A 14,880-nucleotide genomic window follows, 5' to 3' on the forward strand; every position below is an offset into this window, starting at 1 on the left:
GCAAGAACTCAAGATAACAATTTTATAAAGCCGATATTTTACATAAAACTTCTAGCCCAAACAACCATTTTACACAATATTTTGCACAAATGTGCAGGAGCTTAGCAATGTTATAGTGGCCTAAAGTTGCCTGTAAAGTTACATGTGTTGGATTCTAACTCAGTGGGACATGGTGAAGCCATCTTCTGAATGTGGAATTAAACACAAAACGGCACTTCATCATCAATTCTATCTTCACAAAGAAAAGAGCGCTGAACTTATTCTGAAAAATGTGATGGTCCAAAATGCTCAGCATGCTTCCACTCTTCAGAGAATTGTGTGTGTGAGTTTATTGGGAAGGGGAGGTAGGCGAAGGGGAGTGTGTGAATGCGTGTTCGTGCACGTGTTTCGTGCTTTATGGCTATTGTGTCTTTTTTTTTAGTCGGGTGTGTCGTCATGGGCAGGTGTTTTCTGGCATTCACGCGAGCTGCAACAAAGGTCGTTGACAGCACTTGTTTGTTTATTTGAAACATCACTTTAGGCGCTCTGTGCTTTTTTTTCTAAAAAAAGGGGGCGGAGTGGGGACAACTGGAGCAAAAAGTAACTAGTAACGTGACACCTCACGTTACCGAAAAATGTTAACGTAAGTATGTTACCCATTACAGGTCCCAAATGGTAACGAGTACATTACTAAGTTACCGAAAAACTGCCGCTTTACTGGTAACGCCATTACTTGTAGCGCGTTACCGCCAACACTGTGGAGCACATAAGGGGCAGTAGGAGACTATATTCTCCTAAGCCAGTTTTAGACAGGCACTATTCTACCACCACATATGAGGATAGATGTCTCTACATTGTGGGTATAAGGCTATACTATACCATACCAGGTGGGCCTGCCAATGTAACCCAGCAGTGCCTCCACAGAAAAGTCCCACAGAGGAGCAGTCGGAGGTGCCAGTCTTGACCAGTCCGGTCCTCAAGGAAGCTGTTTCAGGGAAGCTGGCCACAGTATTTTGAAAATAGGGTTTGAGGTAAACAGAAGTTTTTTACGGCATAGTAATACCAGCATTGCTGGACGTAAAAACAGGCAAATCATTGTTAACCAGTAAAGTGATTAAGTTTTAATAGTTAACTTTATAACTATTACCAATAGACACCTGACTGCCATTAGAGATTTGTAGCCAGCTGTTAGCAATAGCTATATCAGTTTTTAGAATCCTGTGAACACAATTGTCTATGTCGCTGCGGCTTGACTAATTTAGCCCATTTCTCATGCCATTCGAAAACTGCATGCTTGCAGGAGGCCACAGAGTGATGTTAATCAAATCGCGACACTCCGTGACACATGAGACATTTTCTGCCCCACTGTGCTGGAGCAGCGGGGAATCAGGAGCGCTACTTATTTGCCAGGCCTAAGGATTTGGCTGAGCCACAGGTAGTATGTGCATCATACTGGTACTCGTTTGTGGCTAGATGCATAGAAGTTAATTTAAAGTAAAAACACGACATGAGAAGGAACAGCAGACAATACGAATGCTACTAACAACTGAAGCTTTATTGCAGACAAGGCAATGTGCTTTTGCTTTGTCTGTGATAAAGCTTCAGTTAATAGCAGCGCTCGTGCTGTCTGCTGCTCCTCATGTCCCGTTTTGGCGCTAAGTTCAGTTCTATAGGAAATTAACTAGCCCAACTCTATGTGCTTACAAAGATGCATGCAGCTCCGCGCATGCATGCGTGTGTGTGGAGGAGTTGGTTTACAATGGTCACTTTCAATGACAAGAGGTAGACAGCGGGGGAGAAAACTTCAGGTAAAGACTGGAGCTTGCGTTGCAGCCGAATCCGAAACTACCGGACCGTTGGCAGTAATAAAGGAAGGATGGAGATTATCCTTCATCTGATCTGTATTTGCCTCCGACTGCTGGCTTTGCAAATGCATTGTTCTGCATTTTCGCTATAAGCTGCGCGCACTCTAATGCTAGCACATGGAGGAAGGGGTTGTGTGTGTGTGTGTGTGGACATTTATTTATTTATTAATTGAATACTGCGGACATGTTTTATGTCCAAGCAGAAGAGGGAAATACATACAGGGGAAAAGCAAAGCAAGTACGATAGTACCGAACGATACAGATGCCACAAAATAATCAATGCAAAAACACAATTGAAAATGCAGTTACAGTGCAGCTACTAAGTCAGCAGTGAAGATATCAAGAATGATTGGAAAGCAATGGAGAGTTCTGCAGTAGAGCATTACATTCAGAAACTGTTCTTGGAAAAAAAGAAAACTTGTATGTATTTGTGCGTGCAAAAACAGGTTCCAGGCTAAGGGTATGCTTGTGGTACGAGGCTCGTCTAGAATCACTAGAGATGTGATTTTCAGGTCGAATGCCAAGACGAGAAAAGTATAATGAATGAAGGAAATTGAGAGGGGCTTTCTTTCTTCTATCTGCAAGTGGTTCTAAGTTTGCAATTTTCAGCAAGGCGGAAGGAGGAATTTTTAGTCATGCACCAATAGTGGTTTCTTGGTTCAAAACAAATGTCTCGAATACTTCTGCACTCAAAAAAGTTTGTATGGAACAACAGGCATTTTAAAAATCCGTATTTTTCAAGCACACAAGGCCAGTACATAAAAAAAAAGAATGCATTAAAGCTTTGTCCCACTCACTGAGACTGTGACTTTCTGCAAAAATGGCCACAAGAAATTGAGGGAGCTAATACCGTGCCAACATATTGTAAGGTTTACGGTTCAAGGGTGTTTAACGTCCCAAAGCGACTCGGGCTATGTGGGACGCCGTATTGAAGGGCGTCGGAAATTTCAACTACATGGGGTTCTTTAACGTGCACTCACATCGCACAGTACACGGGCCTCTAGACTTTCACCTCAATCGAAATGCGACCGCCGTGGCAGGGATCGAACCCGCGTCTTTCAGGTCAGCAGCCGAGCGCCATAACCACTGAGCCACCGCGGCGGCCCGTATTGTATGGAGTTGAAGACCTATTCTTGGGGTCTCTAACTGCTGCTCTTAATTTCAACTACATCATTGTGCAGCTGATGCTTTTAAGCAACGACTCCATGGCACCTGGTAGGCGAATGCGCTGCACACCCCGTGCCACCCTGTGTAAGGCACCAGAAAGGGGCACCCATTTTTACGTGTCTCATGCTAGCTTCCCTTCGTGCTCACACCGTCGCACTTGTTTAGCATATTTCATGCAACTTTCAGGAGCTGCGGTCAGTGCAGGCTTGTTCTGCGGAAGTCAAGCGAGCTGCGCAACCTTCGATTAGCGTCCTTTGATTAAACCGATTTAGCACAATGTGATTCAGTCCTACAGAGAGCCACTACAAATTCGTAGATCGCCCTGAAGACAACACAAGGCGCCAGGCACTGGCCAGCTGTTTGCATGCCTGCCCCATCATGACCAATCAGCAGGCAGATGCTGGGGGTGCATGGAAGCTGATAGGGCTATGCTACATCTCTCCATTGATGCATGCTGCCATGGCGATAATTGCGTGTGTGCACCGCTGGTAACAAAGTTGCAGACACGCGAATCGAGACAGTTACTTACGAAATTTCGAATGTGAAACATTCAGATCGAATTGAATGTCAAATACCTTACAACCGGGCTGAATATTCTAAATAATGATATATTCGCATATACCTATGAATTTTCTTCTAAGTATGAGATCATGGGCATACTGACTGTGTCATGTATTCTCTATTGAAGATCAGCGTTGCATCTTTTGCCAGCTATAGCTATGCCTCCACAAGTAATACAGTCGCGACGATAGCAAGGCAGCACTTGCACCTTTCGCACAATATCTGTTTTGTAAGAATATTCACACAAATTGCAAATATTCAAAAAAATTTTCGATTACTATTTGGTTGTTATTCAATTTTGTTGGTGGGTACTTATTCACAATCAATTTGCTGCAAAGCTACATTATTCGTATTCTAAAAAGAAGTGCAGCTTTCTCCAACACCTGTACAGCAGACAATTTTTGCTTCAGGAGTAGACACAGAATACGGACATGAGCTTAAGTCATGTTTTGCCATGAATGGGGCACTAAATTGACTAAAAAGCCGACTAAGTCAGTGTATTCATCCTAAACTAACCAGTCCAAAAATGTCGCTTGAAAACTATGTGGTGGCTTGTTCCACTCGTTCTACATTGTCATAAATCCTGTTGTGGTTTATGGGGGCTTAATGTCCCAAAGAAACTCCGTTTATGAGGGACACCGAAGAGAAGGGCTCCGGAAATTTTGACCACTTGGGGTTCATTAACATCCATAGACATCGCACAGCACACAGGTGCAAATTTTGCCTCCCTCGAAATTCGACTGCCCCGGCCGGGATCAAACCCATGTCATATCTCCTGTTCTGCACAAAAGCATGGACAGAAGGCAAACTCGTATGCTGTGCTGCTTTTCACTGCGCTGCAATGGTTGCAGTTTTCCACTCGATCATCTGAAAGCTGACCAAAATGACTTTTGGCTTGCCTACTCAAGTTTAGAGGTAAAAGCTGCGGCTGACACCGCAGTTTTCACCGTTTTAACCGAACTGTTTTTCAACAGCTTGAAAACTTTGTGAGCAAATTTTAAGTTCTATCTCAAGTTGATAACCTATGTAGAAACATAATGCAGGTCATAACATGCAATATTTAGCCTCAAAATGCTTGTTACAATTTAGCCTCATTGTAAGAGACATGGGTAAAACAGACAATCTGGAATAAGAGAAATCACTTTGTGGGACATGCTACCTCTCCCTATTAGCGGACCTCTTTTTGTAACAGACATCAAGTAACTAAGGACAAGGAATCTTTGAATCAAGACCTTCACTGGTGGGGTTTCTTCCCCACTATGCAGATATAGCGCCATTGCTCGTGAACTGCAGTTGCGTCCGCGCGCCCCGTAGAAGGCAATGTATGATCACTCATGTGATATTTATTATGGCTAAAACTGTCCCACAATGGGCTGGCTAAATGCAAAATATCAGACGAGGGCACATTATTTCCACGAGTGCTGCATGAAGATAAGCTTCGTAACTACCCTTAGAGGCACAGGCGTGAGCGTGCAGGAGTGTCTTAACTTGAAAAAAAGGAAATCAGTCAGCGGTTTGTGCGGTATGCAGGTTATGCCACAAACAAGCAAGCCTCCATTAGCGCACCCCTCGCAGCTGCAGTGATAATCAGTGTGCACTGCCTCCTCTCCTGGCTTCGGAGCTTGGCAAATACGGCGGAATCCTTTGAAAATTTATAGCGGTACGTGAGGAAATCCATTTCCCAAGGCAATGACAGGCATGCTACCCTAAGGAGGGGACTCACAGGAGGAAGCCTGTTTCCAATCTACCCCTCCTCCGCACACAGCAGTGGTCGTGTCACCTGTCACCTATCAATGTGATGGCACATCCAAAGCAGGCGTGCTATTCATCAGCCATATTTCGTGCACTGCAGTGCCACTAACAGGACTCTGTTTATTTTGATTAACTGCCCGATTTGCCATATTAAATTAGCTCAGAGGTTGTGCTACAAAATAACGCTGGTCAAAAGGCTGCAGTTTCTACAATTGATGATCACTGAACTAAAACAGTTCAGTAATCTCGGAACTTAATTATTTTGAAATATTCATCTTGCTTTTACATCTTCAAGTTACCCAGGGTTAAGTAAAAAAAAACTTCCCAAAAGGTGTGGCTGCAATGCAGTTGATGCATATGGAGTCTTGAAAATATGTCGAACAGACGAAAGCAAACAGCCAAACAAGCTATAGACGTCTTTTGTGAAACTCCTAGTCAATAGGTGACAACAAACACAGCAAGTGGCCAGTAAGTAATGAAAATACCAAATCTTGTTATAATAACTCCTGGAATGTACGCTTCGAAACACCAGTTGGTTCTTTTTCGTTCTTCGATTGTATGACCAGCAAATATTTTTCAGTTACAAAGTCGAGCTTTAGGTCGAGGTACTGCAGCCTGCTTCAGGAGTCAACTTGTGGGTGAAAGTTAAAGGGGCCATGACATGGTCATTCTTCATGTTGCAGTTTTGTGCTTCAGTAACTAATGCAACAGCTTATGATTCAGTTTCCGAAATTTGGCTGCCCTGGACGTGCTGTATATTCCAAAAAATGCGATCGAAATTGAGCACGAGGACTCCTCCCACCGGCAGTGACCGCCATATTGAATGCTCCTGTGACGTCACTAGGGCCAACGCGGAGCAACGTCATCTGCTCACGTTGCTGCAATGTGCGCAGCGAGGTCGCATTCCCCCCTGCACTTTTGCGGGCGATCGAAGTAGCAGTCATCTTCCATATATGAGTGACTGGTGCCACAAAAGTGTTAATAACAGTAACGCAGTTATTCTTCGGTAGGGTTCAGTCACACTAGGCCGATGCGACGGCGGTCAGTTGGCTGGTCAGTATGCAAATGCTGTCGCTGACGCACCGGTCTGTCACACTAGAACGACAACACAGCCAGCACGACCAACGACCTTGTATCACAGTAGTGTAAAGAGTAAACTTAGTGGGAACTGGCAGAGTGTGGTGGGGGACTAGTTGGTATGACATGCTATAAACTTGAGAATTTTAAAACTTATTGTACCTGATGCTAGCCACGGCGACATACGCAATGTGCGTGCACCAGCGAGGATGTGCTTTCATTCGGTGTCTGCGCATAGAACCTATCAGCGAGGCAATTGAGCGACACGGGCATAAAACGCCGCACGAGAGTGCTGCTCGTCGCCTTCGCCTGGGCTTGTGCGGCCGAGCGAAAGCTTCACGCCCGGTGAATAGACGGCCCGAAATACTGCGCTTGTGCACTTTATACATATTGAAAAAAGTGAAACGAGCGGCTGCATTTCATATCTTCGCACTTGCTTACTAATCAGCGGGGAACTCTTGCCAGATTCTTGAATTTCGGTTGACGGTGGACAACCGGCCCCTTTCGTGATAAGGCCTAGCGAGTACGCAGGATTCGAGTGTGCGATTTTGATGATTGCAGAGAGCGAATTCGCAAGTTTTAGCGGCTGAAAATAGCTGTTGAGCGCAGTTTTGACCACAGTGCCCTCAAAACGACGACTGCCTACATCGCAGGGTGCGAGTGCAATAAGGGAAGTGTCTATATGTGACCCGGACTTCACAGCATGTGCCAAAGGCAGCCGGCAGAAGCCATCGGCATAGACTGTAGACAGCAAATCTGGTTGTTTTCGTTATTTCAAGTAAGGTCTGAAAGTATTTTTAGCTAAAGCAATTTAAAATCAAATATTGTAGACATAAAAGGAAGCAGATACAATTAAGCGGGAAGCGCCGGTCTTACAGGATGCGTTTCCCAAGCAGTCGATATAGCATCAGCAGGGCTTAATTATTGGAGTGTTATCATATTGTGTAAATGAGTACCCCAGCGTGGGGCTGCAGTTGTCGCATTCCTGGGCCACATTGCGCACGCACAGTAAACGCTAAATGATTATTATTTTCAAGCACTCATTTAGACGGCAGCGATTATTCAGCGGTACGGGCAGTGAAAGCATTCGAGTTGCGTAGGGTTTTGCAAGCGGCTTCGCTCCTGCAAAAGGGTTCTACGAGCCGAAGGGAATGTATGTTCGACTTAGAATTGCACACATGCAGCGGGGAAGTCGTCTCCTTTGGCATTTTTCCCTCCTCCTTTCGTGCTTCAAGGTTACTCTAGTGCCACCAATCGAGCCAATGAACAGCGGACAAGAAATTGGTAGCCAGCTACAAAATGCCGCAGCTTTCACGGCGCACATCGACAAAGGCATGCATGGCACGTGCCGATTTTCACATACGAGAGCACTTGACTGCGCAAAAGAGACCACTGTCATAACACAAACCTAACATGTTTCTGAGCGTAAATAATAAAGCAGGGGTCCATCAATTTCTGTTTCCTCAACAATCACAAAACGGGTGCCACGAGCAAGTCCTCTTTCCCAGGAATCGCTCAGCTCGCGTACTAAGCTGAAGGCTTCCGAAAAGAAAACACGGAAAATGTATTTTATTTCGATAAGCTAAAAAAAAGAAGACTTTTTGAGCAACCGCCGTCTACGGTGTGCATGCAAGCAGCTCAACAGCGCGCAGCAGACGACACGGGGCAGGTATGCCCCTGACATCAGCGATCAGAGGTTGCTAGACCAGCAAGCAGTTTGCAGAAGAAATGGAAAAAACTCGCTTTAAAAATATTTATTGCACAGATCAACTCAAAATTGGGGGAATTTAAATTTAACGTGTTCAGAATGAAATGCGATAAACAGGGTATGTGTGAAAATAGGCTGTCATGGCCCGTTTAAGCCCCTGGAAGAAGTAAAATGGAGGAAGGATGTAAAACGCTCTAATGTAATCTTTGCCTGCCAATCTGCCCTATAAAAGTAATGAATCCATAAAATAGAGGCGAGGTTCAATCATTAAGTCCAGCACTTTCTTTCCGTTGGTGGCCCACCCCATTTGATTGCCACAGTGTGTGAGTTTATTTACAGAAGTTGAAAAGACGCAAAAACAGTGATTAAAGTGACAAAACTGGTGCAAGTGATGCCATACATACACCGTGCATCATGCAACAAAAAAATGGCACACCGATATGGTGTCAGGATGGTTTTCTCTGTACTGACTAAACTGAGCAGCGTCTCTCTTTGGTAGCCAAAGAAAAAGAAAGCAAGCCACAGGGTACCACAAATCATAAGAAGTTCACGAAGTGAGATTCCGGTCTTGAATACAAAATTTCCTTCACCTGCAGCAGGTGTTACATTGGTCAGATTGGCAGATGTTTTAACGAATGATTATGTAGACACGCAATTAGGAACACTGGAGGTTGCCTAGTGCACCATTATAAAAATTGTAACGGCAAGAGTAAGGGTAAGAAAGAAGTGCCTTGTCCTCTGGTGTTTTCATAACACCATGTTACCATGTTTCGATCGTAGAAACTTTTCATGTTACGAAACTCTTCAAAAATGTCAGTACTCAATCTATTTCGCTTTCACAGAATGAATTTTTTTAGTTTTTTAGAATACCACTTACAATTTTCCGATACCTTTTATATACCATGCATGGCTGTAAATTGTTTTTCAGGCCCAAAAATTTATTCTTTTATCTGGTTTTATTTAATGTTCACCTAAACATTTGTGCCTTGTTGTTTCCATCCTGTCGTGCTTGTTTTTATACTTAATGCCACTTTTACCTTATCACCATCACCTTCATTGTTTTCTTTTTCCATTCTACCTTCTACAATTGATTGATAATAGGTTGATAAGAGGGTTTTTTTGCTAATATTGCCTATAATTCTTTGTTCCTGCATGAAGTTTCTAGGAACACTGTGTCTGATAATGCACTTCTTTAATCTGCCCTGGAGTTAGTTTTTTGTCTGCTTACCCAAAAGAAGAAAAATATGATGACTGTGTGAATGACAAAGGTGGTTGCGTGCTTTGGTGCTGCACTTACATAGCATGTGCTTACACTCATGAATAAACAGAAGTCTGTGCCCATGTTTGTCTCCTGCCCTTTCCAATTCATGCAGTTCTACCTTTTATTGAAATGAACCCCCCCACAACAACGTTCTACAATTGTACTAAATGGCATAAATTGGCAAACAGAGGCCAGATGGAACATCCATGTCCACTGTCTTTGCTGCTTAAAAAGCAAAGCAGGGCGAAGTTTGGCGCATTGCCACAAAACTGCAGCATATGTAGACTCCAGGTGCAGGTAAACGTAGGCCCTATGTTCTGGAAAGTGTTTGCACAACAAGGGTTATCTGGATGGTGGAGTAAACTGCAGTTATGCTACTATCCATAAGTTAAGTGGCAGGAAATTTGCTGTCACTATGTGGACCAAAATTACAGTATATATGCAAGCTATCATGCTAGAAATCAGTTAGCCTTGTATTCTCTCCAACTCCTGCAACCAACAACACTGTCAGAGTTTTCTCCTAAGAGTCAAGATCACCGGAGTACTTAACACATAAAGTGCACTTCACAATTTCAATACCATGATGAAATCTTTTAGAATGATGCCCAAAGCTTATTGTAGTCTGACAAAAGCACTGTCCATAATCTGCTACACGTCTAATGGTGGCTGAAATCTTATGAAGATGACGGGAAAGGGTGCAGTGAAAAGAATAGCATTTGAAGATGATGAAGGGAGAATCGACAGCAGCAAACATCGTTCCTGACTACAAGTGCGAAACTCGTGTACAACATTTCACTACGGTCACCCTAAACAGCTTAACGAAGCTACACTAGTTTTATGATCCCCTAACATAAAGGAAATCATCTAGAGCAAGTGTAACAAAGCCTTGTGCATACCTCAAAAACCCTCAAGAACTGCTGAATAATATATTTCCGTCCTTGAAAGGTTCGTAACCTAACCTGCAGCTTTTTTACATTATTGGGCTTCTTTGCTCATTTCACCATTGCAGCAACATGAAAAACTTGTGAATGTTGGAACACGCCAAGACCTTGTAAGAGCGGATCAGAGCCTTTTCGAGCACAATGCGGTGTGCACACTTCAAAAATGGTGAAGGGCCGAAAAAGGCAATGATCCCACGCAAACAAAAGGGAGGTCCAGTTCTCCTAACATACTCAGCTCATCAGCAGTCTCAAACATACCACAGCATACCTCCAGCGATGGTGCTAGTGCATGACAAATATCGATGCCTCATTAGGTCTTGCCACAGACAACTGCATCATTCGGACTAAGCATGTATCTACAAATTGTGAACTGTATCAGTTAATCAGTGAGCACCTTCCTCCAAATTCCACCTCTGTATGAAACTGCAAACACATCAGCAGACAAGCTGACTGCATGGTATGGAGCCTGCCCATAAGAGCAGCAACGTTTTGGACTATCGGCTGTGCTTTGCCCTTTTCATGACCTTGTAATTAGAAATACAAAATATGCACCCATGCAGTACCATGCAAGACACACCTGGCCCCGCTTCCACTGCTCTTGGAACGCTCCCAGGTTGTTCTTGTTCCGAGGCTCATGAAGAACCAGCAGTTTGCCATTGCAAAGCCAGGAGTGGGGCATCTTGGGATAGAGAAGAAAGCTCTCGGATAGGGTGCACACACGCACAGGAAGCATCTCGCGGTCTTTCTGTGAGCTGGAATAACGCCGGCAAAAGTGCACCAGCTGCTTTTCGTCTTTCTTTACCGTCTGCTCGACAGTAGTGGCCACTGCTTCATCCACTCGACTCTTCTTAGCAATGCCACTGGTAGGCCGTATGAGCAGCTCGCGCAGTGTGGAGTAGTCTTCGCCCTTCTCTTCGTCACCACCTTCACTTGTCTGCTGTTGATCACTGCCTTTGTCATCCATTTTGCTTGAAGAGTGAAGTGCAACATCTGCCAAGACCGACAAGTGAGAGCCTCCGCTTTCCGAGCTATAGGTGCCGCCTAGGTCATCAGGCGATGTATTGGTGACGCCATTCACAGGTTGTTTCTTGCTTTTAGCACAACACAATGTCTCGCCATTGACTGTGCAGCATTCCTTGCCTGAGAAGGACTTGCTCACAGTGCCCATGAGTTGCTGCAAGAAAAAAAGTCAGCCACTTCACGCTGCACACCGATACAGACTAAGAACTACAGTAAACCTTCGTTATAACAAAGTCATTCTACTCCTAAGTTTGCCCTAAATGCAATGAAGTGCATTTGTTTTAGATTACATCAAGTGTAGAAATGGCAAATTCCGCCTAGTACGAGGGGCATCCAATAAGTTTTAACACTTGAATATAATAGACACCTTTTTTAAAATTTTTCTGTGGGGTCAATAATCAATCATCAGAACACCTCTCATGCTGAAACAATTGTCATGATAGTTCTTAAATAATTGCTGTAATGTGATTTTTCTCAAACAACTGTTGTCGCGATCTTTCTCAGACAGGCATAGAAGAATGCTGGAACTTCCAGGCTCTCTCCCCCATCAGCAGCAACTAATGAAAGCGGCTCTCATCACGATGACTAGAGTTTCATCACAATATTGCACTCTAGTTTTTCTTCATTTCAAGTGGCAACATTCTGGGCACGGAATGCAATGAGATCTTGGATGTTTCAAAACATTTGTGAAGACTGCTTGTACAGACCCAGTAATAAGGCCGGGTTATATAGGAACCAGAACAACCGCAACACAATCATTGGTCAGCAGAACACAAACCACTTGATTCCCACCTTGCAGCATTTGCCTCAACGGCGACTTCCAAGCGGCCAAATAGCCCATGGGTGGCCTGTCTTCCAAAGTCTCACTGCCATGCCTTAACATTTCCTGCCTTTTGTTAATGAAATATGATGGTGCACTGTACCGATATGCAGTTGTCACACGCGCACGGACACCTTGCACTGTTCCCACTCACCGAAACTGTCCTTTCCTTCAGACATTGCCACATACCAATTTTGAACACAAAGTAACATGAGACAGAGAAAAGCCATGCAACATTTTGCTACTACACTAATGGATCATCTAGTATGCACACAAAATGACAATACCTTACACTCAAACATGCTTTGCGGCAAAAGAAACACCAAAGCGGGTATAAAGCTAAACACACAATACACAACATAAAATATGCTTGGCGACATCATCTTACTGAACAGCCGTAGCTGTTGCTTCAGAAATGCAAGTGTGCATGCCGTCGAACGTAAGACGAATCGGCGAAACACTGAAAGCCTGTAAGAAAAGCACATTGATCCTTTCCTTTCCCTCTCTTTTACTGCAGCAAAGTAAGAAGTGACAGAAGAGGTCACACTGTTGTACAGTGCCATCTCCTGTAACACTATGATGCATTATGCAGGTGCTAAAGGAGGTGCAGAAAAGGGAAGGAAACGATCACGTTCTGATGCAACTTGCACATGGGCGGTGGCATTTTTTTCTTTGTCTGGCCAATTAGGCGATATTTCCTACCACACACGAAAGGATGGGGAGACTACAGTGTAGTGGCAGGAAACCTAGTAACCTAGAGGAATCATCACAATATGCCAGATTTAGTTTGAACCCGAAAACAATGCTTCATAATGACGGTAATGAATATCGGTTTTCACATCAGCACAGTCAAGAGTACTGATATGCCGTTGGCATACATTTAGCATTTAGGAACTAATGTTTCGGCTTCACCTGCTTTTACTAGAATTTGTTTATAATGACGTCTTTTCACTTTTTTGACAACTTCATTACAACAAGAATTTACTGTACCTTAAAATTTTCCACACTTCACAGCATTAAACAAACGCTAGACATTTGGCAGAGTATGAACAGAATGCCCCTTTCCGCATGAAATTGACCGGCAAAATGGCTGCCCCGTTTAAAATCTTGAAAAAAGCAAACCAACTTTACTGTTGCGCTTAGATGAAGGTATAGAATTGCTTTAATGCTTTGCTGCTTGAAATAAGAGTGAAAAGTTTGAAACACTGCAAGAGACGCTTGGTGACTGATTGAGAAAAACCGAAATTCTCTTCTCTGCAGTACTCACCTTGCACAGCCCAACAGAAGCGTTTTCCTTGCAGACACTCTCACCACCCTGCTTGGAACAGCAGCAGTTGCTCAGAATGTTCCACTCCTTGCGTATCCGGTGCAGGTAGTCGCCAACATCCCAGAGAGCAGAGCTTGCTATTATCTGGGTTATCATCAGTTTGTCCTGTTCATGAGGCTGTCGGTTGGCACACATGAGCCACCGGAATTCATCCCCGTCCTTCGGGGGCGTTTCCTCAGCTGCAAGGAGACCCAAACATATACATCTCGCACATCCTGAGCAAAGATCAGGCTCACTTTTCACAGTGCCATGCTTCCTGCCCTTGTAACAGTCTATACACACCACAAAGCCACACTTGTGACACACCCACTGAATGTTGAAGAGTGTAGTCTCGCAGACATCACACATTTCCCGCACACCCTGCACTACACGCTTCCATGACATGGTCTGTCCGTCACCCATGTGTAGAGACTGGGCTTCCCGCCCTTGCTCCATGAGATCACAAAACTGGTCGCCCACGTGGGACAGTATGATTTTAGCAGTGGTCACATCCAAGTCCTTGGGAGTATGATCCATTGGAGGAAGCCAGAGCTTCAGATCTTCTTCTGATGCATCATTTGGTTCTGAGAAGCCACCACTCAGTAGAGTGCCATTCCTGCCATAACAAAGCCTGAAAGCATAAGGACAAAGAGATGGTGAACCATTTGAATTTCGAGAAAAACTGTTCTCTACTCACTTCCTGAATGCATAGAAGCGGCAGAAGATGTCGGGCATTTTCTTGTTTCTCTGGTTTGGTGTCATTCGGCACTCTCTGCACTTTGGCAGCTTTCGAGCGACATCATAGCAGGATCCATCTTGAAGAAATGGCTTCCCAGACTTCCTTAGCTGAGCTTTAGTCAGCTTCTCAGATGACCTCGCTGAAGAAAATAAAAGACATAACCCTAAATGTCCCAAGCACTACAGTCAGTTTAATCCTGACAGCACAGAAGTCCAAAATCCAGAAAAGCATTCGTAAAAAAAGGAAGGGGGGAAGACAAAACTTGGAACTACCACATATTTTCACAAGCAGAATGCATATACAAGGGGAGGAGTCAAAAAGTAACCTCGAAATGGCAATAAAGAAAATTGCAACCATGTCGCATAGCACTCTAATCTGGATGTTTTTTCTTGCTGCCAAGTAAGGCAGTGCATCAGCATAAGTTAACATCATGGGAAGGGTGACGTCTACATTTAGCAACAACTTATTTTGACAGAAACACTACATCCCTCTGCCACTAGTTTGGCTACACAGTGGCCACCTGGCATGCAGATCACTGTGTGGTTCCATACCCCCTCTACTGGTGTAGCTGGCACCATCTATGGAAGCTTTTTCTAACTGTACGTGCCTAAAATATTCACTGTAATCAAAGAAACTGCTTCTGCTGTGGCTCAAATATTAAAAATGTACTGTGATGTTAGAAAT

At 44.1% G+C, this 14,880-nt stretch overlaps 1 pseudogene across 1 annotated transcript in view; it reads right to left on the reverse strand.

Moving 5' to 3' along the window:
• Positions 1–14,880, reverse strand: part of LOC144103370 (uncharacterized) — a 39,978-nt pseudogene that overhangs the window by 12,283 nt on the left and 12,815 nt on the right. Inside the window, exons 7-10 of the transcript XR_013308289.1 lie at positions 14,155–14,335; positions 13,715–14,088; positions 13,419–13,657; positions 10,889–11,485 (exon numbers count right to left, since the gene is read on the reverse strand). The product of XR_013308289.1 is annotated as an uncharacterized LOC144103370 (transcript). The remainder of the gene's footprint in view (positions 1–10,888; positions 11,486–13,418; positions 13,658–13,714; positions 14,089–14,154; positions 14,336–14,880) is intronic.

The sequence above is a fragment of the Amblyomma americanum genome, chromosome 9 (assembly GCF_052857255.1).
Source record: "Amblyomma americanum isolate KBUSLIRL-KWMA chromosome 9, ASM5285725v1, whole genome shotgun sequence".
Taxonomy (NCBI): Eukaryota; Metazoa; Arthropoda; class Arachnida; order Ixodida; family Ixodidae; genus Amblyomma; species Amblyomma americanum.